We start from the raw sequence: 10,655 nt of genomic DNA, 5'->3' as shown, positions 1-10,655 counted from the left end.
TGTGCAAGGGCTGTCCTCCTGTGTGCCTGGAATGCTCCTGAGGGGCCTTTGGCTCCTGAAGGAGAGGGGTGGGCTGGCCTGGGAAGCACAGATAGCCACACCCTTCTTGCTCTGTCTCCATGTACGATTAGCTCTCCTTCTGTTTTTCCCTGCAGGAGTAAGAAGTGTTGTCTGCAATGTGCTCATTGCCCCTTGCTTCACGTCTGCCCAAGGCTGGATGCTCTCTCTTGGAAATTTTCCACTTCCTGCACATCTGCTTTGCAACAGAAAGGGCACAGCTATACACATGTGTGAGGAATTCACCCAGCCTAGTTGCAAGATATCCTCGCATAAACTTCGTTCAAAATTACTGCTAAGAGGGACAGGTGGTAACGTGTAGGAGGGTGACGGCTGTGTGAACATAAGCAGCACAGTGCACACGTATTTCTCCACCTCTGTCAGCTATGGCGGACTGGGAGCAGTCACACCCGGTGACCTCAAGCACACCGAGGCCCTGGGCTTGGTTTCTAATACTATTCTCCAATGGAAGAAGCATCGGATTCTGGGAACAAATGAAAGAGCTCCCGACTGGGAAGCCTGGAAAAAATGAGCAACAGATTAAATGAGATTGCACTGCATTGTAAACAAAAACCATACAACAAATATCCTGTAATCCTCGTGATGTAAGTAAATAATTGAATAAATAAGTAAGTGGGGGAAAAAGACAAATCCATGCAGAAGAATTCCAAAGAGTCTACGTAGGTTTTAAGTCCCGAGAAGCAGGGTGCTCCTTCCCATTGCTTGAACATGGGCTGGTGCCGTGACTTCCATCCAAAGATCACAGTGTGCAAAGGGAAAATGACCAACTCTGTGGAGGAGAAACTTGACCTTCATGATGTCAGCCTGCGGTCAGATCAACATCTGCAACAAGAAGTCGTCATGAGGGCATTCATCTTTGCATGATGGAGTAGGAATGTGCTTCGCCCTTGCCCTCGTCCTCCCAAAGCACAGTGTCCCCAAGAAAACAAACCAAATGAAAACAAAATGCAAGAACAGCCCCAACTGAGGGACATTCTGCACAGTCTTGGGCTCTTCAAAAATCTAGAGCTCGCCCCAAACCAGAAAGGCTGAGCGACATCCGGGCCAACAACAGCCTAAGGAGATACAAATGGATGTCATGTGACAGATCCTCCATGGGGTTCTAGAACAAGTGAAGACATTGGGTAAACACTAAAGAAATGCCAATGCACTATGAACATGAGCTAATAACAATGCACGGACATTGGCTCATTGCAATTAATATGATGACAAACCTACCAAACTAATTTAAGATGTTAGTATTAGGGGAACCTAGGAGGGGGTATAGAGAAACTCCCTTTAATGTCTCCACAATTTTCCTGTAAATCTAATGGTGTACTAAAATGAAACATTCAATAATACTATGTTTCGAGGGGAAGTTTTATAAAGTTGACCCTGAGATGGTGAAGTAGGGGGAAGTGGTGTTTCTCACAGCTCCATGACCCAGGAATAAGCTGTGGGATACTGCTTCTCTGTGAGGAGGATGAAAGGGGACATCACTGATGCTCAGTATTGAACAAAGAACCTTGGAGACTGTGCATCAGACAAGCAAAAGGAACAGAACTGGAGCTGGGCTCCCGACAGGAAAGGAGCTGAGGAAACCAGCCCATGAGGCCAGGAAGGCTGAGAAGTGCTGCGGACACTCTCAGCTTGGAGAATCTTGGGATGGGAGGGGCAGCCTGCCCTGGCCCACCCAGGATATTCAGCTGGTAAAAGTGGTGCAGGAAAGACACGCTGGGTCTGCCAGCTGTGCACAGGGAGCCAAAGCTGGAGCCGTACTGGGAGGCCTGCAGTGCCGTGGAGCCAACTGAGATGAGGAGCTCAGGTCTGTGAGTTTGGGACTGAGTCCAACACATGAGTCCCGCAGACACCAGCCACGCCGTCTACACTGAGCCTAGTAAATCTGGAGAATTTCAGGCATGAAGAAAATTTTTCCTGGGGTAACACTGGTCAGGAAGACCAGAGAGAGCCCGCCTCCCTCCTCCTTTGAGTCCCACAGCACGCAGGACCAGCAGCAGCAGCTCCAAAGTTCCAATGGGCAGACGGGAGGGTGCTGGCGACAGAGCCCTGGAGGCCAAGCAGGGCAGAATCCACCAAAACAACAACAACAACAACAACAAGAACAACAACAAAAAACAGAAGTGACGAGGACTGGCTCCCCCATCCCATGGTGCAGCCCTGGGGAGACTCCTGGGTACAGTCCTAGAGGTACGTTGGTTTAATAACACCTGATAACGCCACACACAGGGAAACACAAGGACCTAAACCCCGCCCCTTGGAGCCTCACTTCCAGAAACTCACCTCCCAGAGCGGAAGGCACTTCCCCTGCGACCCCACGCCATTCTGCCAAGAAGGGAAGCTGAGAGACAGAAAGAGAGCTCAGCACAGACAGGGGCCTATACTCACGTTTACTATTTTCTTTTTTTTGAATGTGTACCCATCATGCATGGACATTTATGCACATACATATTTGTTTCTTCCTTCTCATTTCTAGCATCTCTTGAAGGTAGTTATTTTTCTTTCCTCTGTTTTTTGAGGGTTGGGGTTTTTGATTAGTATATTTTGGTTTGGTTTTGTATTGTTTGTTTCACGACTTTATTTCTGTTCTCTTTCTCTCTTTTCTCTTGCTAACAGCCAAAACTTATGTTCTCTCTTTCACTCTTCCTTTAATATTTTACATCTATTTTTCTCCTCCCTCTCATAAACAACACAACCTACTTCACCTCTTCCCTATTCATATTTCAAAACTATAAACCATTTTCTACCCTCCAATCACTTCTCCTTTTCTCTTAATTAATTTTATTCTTAACTTCTGTTTTTCTTGTGTGTGTGGGGGTTTACTCAGGATTGGACTCAGGGGCACTTGACCACTGAGCCACATCTCCAGCCCTGTTTTGCATTTTATTTAGAGACTAGGTCTCACTGAATTTCTTAGCACCTTGTTTTTACTGAGGCTGGCTTTCAACTCTCAATCCTCCTGTCTCAGCCTCCTGAGCTGCTGGGATTACAGGTGTGCACTACCGCACCTTGCAATTTCCAAAATCTTAAGAATGATATTGAAAATTAAATACAGAAGGCCTAAAGAACTACAGATATACAATATTACAACAGACTTATCTGAAGGCATATTATTATTATGAAAATGCCAAACATGCAGAATAAGGATAGAACTGTAAAGGTGGCTAGAGAAAAATGATTGGTCACACTTAGAGGTAAACCAATCTCGATCTCAGCTGATTTTTTTTTTCTAGATCCTAAAAGCTAGGAGGTCTTGGGATTACACATACCAAACTCTGAAAGATGCCAATCAAGAATATTATATCCAGCAAAATTAAGCTTCAGATTTTAAAATGAGGTGAAAACCTTCTGTAATAAACAAAAGCTAAAAGAATTCACAACTAGAAAGATGGCTTTCTCTACAAAGCATACTCAATAAAATATTTCATGAAGAAGAAATGGAGAGTACAAATGAAAACTAGCAGAGGGTGAAGCTACACTAGAAAAATAGCACATCAAAGGAAACTCTAATTCAATTTAAAATTAGAAATAAATTAAAATGACAGGCAAAGACACCCCCAGACTGAAGGTAAAAGAATTGGAAAAAATCTTATCATTCATATGAATCTCATAAACAAGCAGTGCTTTCAAATCTTATACCTGATAAAGTGGACTTCAAGCCAAAGTTAATTAGAAGAGACAAAGAAGGCCCTTTCATACTGTTTAAGGAAGTCATACAACAAGAAGAAATAACAGTTTTAAATATTTATGGCCCAAACAATGGAGCATCTACATACATCAAACAAACCCTTCTCAATTTCAATAATCAAATAGTCCACAACACAGTAATATTGGGTGACTTTAAGATGCCTCTTTCATCACTAGACGGATTATCCAAACACAAACTAAATAAAGATCTACATAACTAAAAAGTAGAATTAATCATTTAGATTTGACAGATATATATAATATTTCATCTATCAGTGACTTAATATACTTTCTTCTCAGCATCACATGGAATATTTTCTAAAATAGGCTATATTTTAGGACAAATACAAAAAAATTAGAGATACAACCTTGTATTCTATCCAATTACAATGAAATGAAATTAGGAATCAATGATTAAAAAAATAGAAACTATTCTAATACCTGGAGGCTAAATAATTTACTATTGAATGGGCAGCAGAAGCAATCAAAGGTGAAAAATAAAAAAGTACTTAGATGTAAATGAGCATAATAATACAACATATCAAAATCTCTGGATCACTAAGAAGGCAGTTCTAAAAGGAAAGTTTATAGCATTGAGCTCACACATTAAAATAATAGAAAGATACCAAATAAATTACCTAACATTACATCTCATGGCCTATAGAAAGAAGAACAAATCAACACCCAAATCATCAGAAGACAGGAAATAAGTGAAATCAAGATTTTAAAAAATTCAAAAACATCAATGAATCAAAATTTGGTTCTTTGAAAAAATAAACAGAAATGATAAACCCTTAGCCAACCAAATCAAGAGAAATAAAAACCACAAAGTATGAAAATCTATGAAGAAAATGGCAATATCACTACAGACACTACTGAAATACAGAGAATAATCAAAAGCTATTTTGAAAATTTATACTCGTATAAATCAGAAAATCTCGAAGACACCAATAAATTACTAGAGACATATGACCTATTCAAATTGAACAGGAAGGATATAGAAAATTTAAACATATCAATTTCAGATAATGAAATTGAAGAAGCCATTGAAAGGCTACCACCACCACCACAAACAAAAGCCCAGGACCAGATGGGGGAATTCTACCAGACCTTTAAAGGAGACCTAATACAAATCCTTCTCAAATTATTTATGAAAAAGAAGGGAACTCTTCCAAACACACTCTATGAAGCTAATATCACCCTGATATTAAAACCAAAGACACATCAAAGAAAGAAAACTTCAAACCAATATCCTTGATGAACATAGATACAAATATTCTAAATAAAATACTATCAAATTGCATCCAAATCCACATTAAAAATATAGTACACCATGATCAAGTGAGGTTAATCCAGCTATTCAAGGTTGGTTCAATATATATAAATCAATAAATGTAATTCATCACATAAATAGACTTAAAGACAAGAACACATGATTATCTCAAGGGATGCAGAAAAAACATTTGACAAAATACAGCATCCGTTCATGATGAAAGCACTAGAAAAAATAGTGATGGAAGGAACATGCCTCAACATTGTAAAGGCTTTATACAACAAACCCAGTACCAACATCATTCTAAAGGGAGAAAAACTGAACACATTCCTGTTAAGGTCTGTAAACAAGTCAGGATGGCGCCTGGCATTTTGCCAGAGGGAGTGGTTTGTGAAGTAACGCCAGCGAGCCATGAAGTGTGCAGATTCCTTATTGGCTGACTGCTGTATCCAGTTTATGTTAATTAGATAAGCTGTGTGGAATGTATAAATACCCCTCCTGTCCTACAATAAACGGCTCCCACTCCTGCTGTATCAATGTACACAAGTTGCTCGTCACCCCCCGGTTATTTTGCTGCAGCCGGACTGCGGCACATTTCCCTCTAAAACAGGAACAAGACAGGGATGGCCCCATTCACCACTTCTATTCAACACAGTCCTTGAATCTCTAGCCAGAGCATTTAGGCAAAAGAAAGAAATTAAAGGGATATGAATAGGAAAAGAAGAGCTAAAAGTATCTCTATTTGCCGATGACATGATTCTATAATTAGAACACCAAAAAAATTCTACCAGAAAACTTCTAGAACTCATAAATGAATTCAGAAAAGTAGCAGGATACAAAATTAATACTCATAGATAGTTTGTGTTTTTATATTCCAATGAATAATGAGCTGGAAGAGGAATTAGGAAACCATCCCTTTCACCAAAAAACAACCAACCAACCAACAACAACCAAAAAAAAAAAATCAGAAAAAACTTGGGATAATTTAACAAAAGAGGAGAAAGCCTTTACGATGAAAAATACAGAACACTAAAAAAATAAATTAAGGAAGACTTTGGAAGATGGAAAGATGGAAAGATCTTCTATGTTCTTGGATATGCAGAATTAATATTGTTAAAATGGTCATACTATCAAAAGCGCTACAAAAATTCCATGCATTTCCAAAATAAAAAAAATTTCAATGATGTTCTTCATGAAAAGAGAAAAAGTAGTCATGAAATTTATTTGGAAAAATAAGAAACTCAGAATTTCCAAAACAATCCTTAAAAAGGCAAAGCAGGAGGCATTAAGATACAAGATCTTAAGTATAATAACAAAAACAGCATGGTATTAGCACCAAATCAGGCAAGAAAACCAATGGAACAGAATAGAAGGATGGAACAGAATAGAAGAAATATGAATGATCCACAAATATATGAAAAAGTGTTCAATATCTCTAGCAATTAAAGAAATGCAAATTAAAACTACACCAAGATTCCATCTCTCTTCAGTTGCAATGGCAATAATCAAGAATACAAGTAACAATGAATTTTGGTGAGGATGTGGGAAAATAGGTATATTCATACATTGCTAGTGGGACTGCAAATTGATGCAACCACTCTGGAAAGCAATATGGAAATTTTTCCAAAAATTTGGAATGGAACCACATTTGACCTAGTTATCCCACTATTCAGTATATATCCAAAGGATTTAATATTGGCATACTATAAGATGCAGACACATCAATGTTTATGGCAGCTCAATTCAATAGCCAGTTGATGGAAACAAGCTAGGTGCCCTTTAACAAATGAATGGATAAAGAAAATGTGGTATATATACACAATGGGATATTACTCAGCCATAAAGAATGACCTCAGGACATTAGCCAGTAAATAGATGGATCTGGAAACTATCATGCTAAGTGAAATACACCAGTGCCCCAAAGCCAAAGGTTGTATGTTTTCTCTGATATGTGGAAGCTAACACACTACTGAAATTCAGTAGATTGTACAATGGGGTATGGAGGGAAGGAAGTGGGGTTGAAAAGGAAAGACAAAGGGATGAAACTGATATGACTTTCCTATGTACGCACATGAAGACACCACAGTGAACCCCACCATCATGTGCATGTATAGGAATTGGGTCCTAATTAGAATAAGACATATTTCATGCTCGTATAGTCACATCAAAATGGATTCTACTGTCATGTATAACTAAAAAGAGCCAGTAAAAATCTTTCTTGAGCCTATCATGTAAACCTGGCCTTCCTCTGAGTACCACGGTCATAGCAGTGAATGACAGGAGAAGCCCTGGCCTTGTGTGGCCTTCTTTCTACTGAAATAGATGTCCTGGGCTTTCTGTATATCACACTTAAATTTGGATCTTTGCTCAAATTAAATTATTATGAATGCTGTTTCAGACCCTTCATATCTCTCTGTCATTTTCAAACTTATTCAGATGTCATATTCAACCAGAAGTGAACATGAAATCAGGAAGTGTCTGCAGAGAATCCCCAAGAGTTACTCTGAATCCTAGGCTTGTTATGGTGGGTGAGATGCAATTGTAGTTATTGATTGAACATGACCTTCTGCTCCACAAGGATCTCTCAGTTACTTGACGTACCATAGTACCCTCCAGGTTCATGTTTATCTCCAGGTTCATGTTCCCATGTGTATGGTGGACATGTGGCTGGACTGGACAGGGGGCTGTTCTGAAGAGTGCTTAGGTGAGCTTAGGTGCAGATGTCTCTTTGTCGTACTGTTTCATTCCTTTTAGGGATACACTGGGTAGTGGGATTTCTGGGTCACATGCTAACATTATTTTAATTTTTTGAGGAGCCTCCATACTTTCCATAATTTTCATATGTTCCCAGGGAAGTGAGCAAGGGTTCTCTTTCCTCCACTTCCTGCCAACACTTGTTATCTTGTCTTTCTAATCACGGTCAATTTAGGAGTGAGGTGATATCTCTCTGTGGTTTAAATTTGCATTTCTCTGATGACTGGTGATATGGCTGCTCTCATATAAGCTGGAGCCATTTATAATTAATAATGCAAATTTCCCATTTGGACCTTAAATGAATCTCATTTCATTAGCAAATTTCAGTCAGGAGAGTTAGGGGCCTGATGAAGAAAGCAAGTCTGTACTGACCTCGGCCAAGCTCATGTTAGAACAAGGGAGGGAAGAGGACTTGGAAGGAATGACATCATGCTGAAATTCCTATGTGGGCTCTTTTGTAACCTCCTGGTGTTTTGCTCTTGAACTTGTCCTCCTGTCCACATGCATGTGGGTCCTCATCCACAGTCTCTTTAGACCTACTCACCTGCTTCTCCACCAGGCTGAGTAGGAACACTGGTTATAAATTCAGTTGGGGATAGAAAAAGTCTGCCTGTGCACCCTGTAGAATTTGTAGTTATGAACACAGGTATGAACAGTGACTGCACAGTCATCTGCACCTGTGAGGTCTCCCAAGAGCAAGAGTCATTTTGGAGTGCAATGCTGTCTGTCCATCACAAAGGGATGAGGGAGAGTGCTGTGTGTCTGTTCACATAGAAGATAATTATTGAAGATCATCGTGAAAAGAAGGAAAAACAGCTCCCAGGACCAAAGAATTCATGAAGTATAATAGTCACCTTCAACAAAACAAGGCTACAAAGTAATTGGGCTTTCCTATGAGATGGTGAGACACAGAGGATGAGACGTTGAAGGTGAGCTCTGTTGTTTGACTGGCTCGCCTTGAATGCAGCTGTCAGACCAGCATTTGGCAAAGAAGCCATTAGTGCAGAATTCTTTGGAGCGTCAGAGTCTTTCTCTAATAGCTGGCTTCACTCTGGAGAAGCTCTAGCTTGCAGCTCATCAAGAGCCGTCCCACTGAAGACTGGTAATTGCCTGAGCCTCCGCTGAGAAATTCCGCAGCCCTCGTCAATGTGCGCAGTTCATATTGTATATTTTCTCTTCTGTCATGTTGAAAAGGGTCTGGATGCGCCACTTCCAAGTCTATTCCAGATGTTGTCCTGGCCTCCTGAGAACCTCTGGAGCATCAGGTGGCCTGATGAAATTGAGAGGGCTGGCTGGCTCTGAAGACGGGAGGGATTCAGCCAGCGTTCATGGAGAGCTCAGCTGTAAACAGTCCACCATCTGAAAGGAAGATCAAGAATCCTAACCCTCCCGGTGGAGCAGTCAGGGGGTGCCCTGGGGTGGGAGGACATGGCTTGTTGTTTCGTTAGTTCATTCATTCATTCAGGGCCTGGCTGTGTACCAGGTGCTAGATGCCCCATGGACATGTAGGGCAGGGCTAGGTGGTGCACTCCTGGATGTTTTCTCATTAGGTCATTATGTATTGTAGTCTTCATGATGACTTTTGCTTGGTACAAGGGGAAATTCAGAATCTAGGCATCTCTGGTTCTGGCTTGTTATGAATTGGGCAACATTCTCAGGACTTGGGACATTATGAGAAGTAAAATTTTAATTAACTTTTGCTGATATTTCTGGATTTTGACTTAAAGAAAAGTCACCCTTCAGAGTAATAAGAATTAAGATTTGCACATTTAAAATATGACTTCCCTGATGGAACACAAATTTACATAATTATCTGATTTGGTTTTGATAAATAATCAAAAATAATTGCTAAAAACCCATCACATATTTTCTTCTGATATCGTATCTGCTCATAACATCCTTTAAAATTAATGTTGAGCAGATAACTGTGCCATGCACAGGGTCCCAGGAGCTCCCCTCAGGAGAAGGTGGTCACAAAGATGGGAACAAACTTGGGTAGTCTCAGAACCCCGGCTTTGAAGGCCCTGAGATGCAGGCTGCATGTGGCCAAAAGTCCAGACCAGTCCTTGGGGAGGAGCTGGGAACCTGCAAGGCACCTGCCCTGATGGAGAAGCGGCTAGCGAGCTTCAACCTGGGCAAATCTCCTGCAGCTCAGTGCCCCTGTAGCAGCCGCCTCTAGATGGTGCTGGTGTTGGCTGTGATTGCTCACCTACTGCGTGTTCTCCTACCTGGGCAACACATCCCAAGGAGCGCTCCTTCCGAGTTGCTATTATCAAAGCCAAGGCAGGGTCTAGTACAAGGCAAAAAGGATTTCTGCAAGATGCTAATTTAATTGCTGAATCTGAAAAAGTCTCCTTTTCAATCTTTGTATTTCAGAATTTGTAGTGCTATGGGACAAAGAGAAGGAATGTGTCACACCCTGGGGACATCCCCTGAAGGAAGGTCCTAATCAATGCTTCACCTTCTGTGAGAGACTGAAGGTGCAGAGATGCAGTGCCTCTTTCTCTCCTTTCTCTTCACCCTCAGTTCCTTTCCCTTCTGAGAGGTGCCTCATTTCTCAGTGATGGTGGCTGCATTTCACAGTGCCTCAGGAAGGGTCAGCCATAGCCGTCTACGTTAACGCTAAAACCTTTCTTGTGTTTTTCCGCAGTGTCTACAATAGAAATCGTTCATTCAAATCTTATTCAACTTCCTAGAAATAAAATATGAAAGTGGGAGAGTGCTCCAGTGCTCTCTGCGATCCGATGCAAATGTATGCAAATTTCTCATATTAGAATCATTGTCTCCTTGTCATCCTCGCACGGGGCACATCAAAGCCATATGACCTGATTTTTGCACCTGCTGTTTAATTAAATTTACAAGGCAG

This window comes from Marmota marmota, unplaced genomic scaffold (genome assembly GCF_001458135.2).
Source record: "Marmota marmota marmota unplaced genomic scaffold, marMar, whole genome shotgun sequence".
NCBI classification, from domain to species: Eukaryota; Metazoa; Chordata; class Mammalia; order Rodentia; family Sciuridae; genus Marmota; species Marmota marmota.
Note: the sequence above shows the minus strand (reverse complement) of the source record.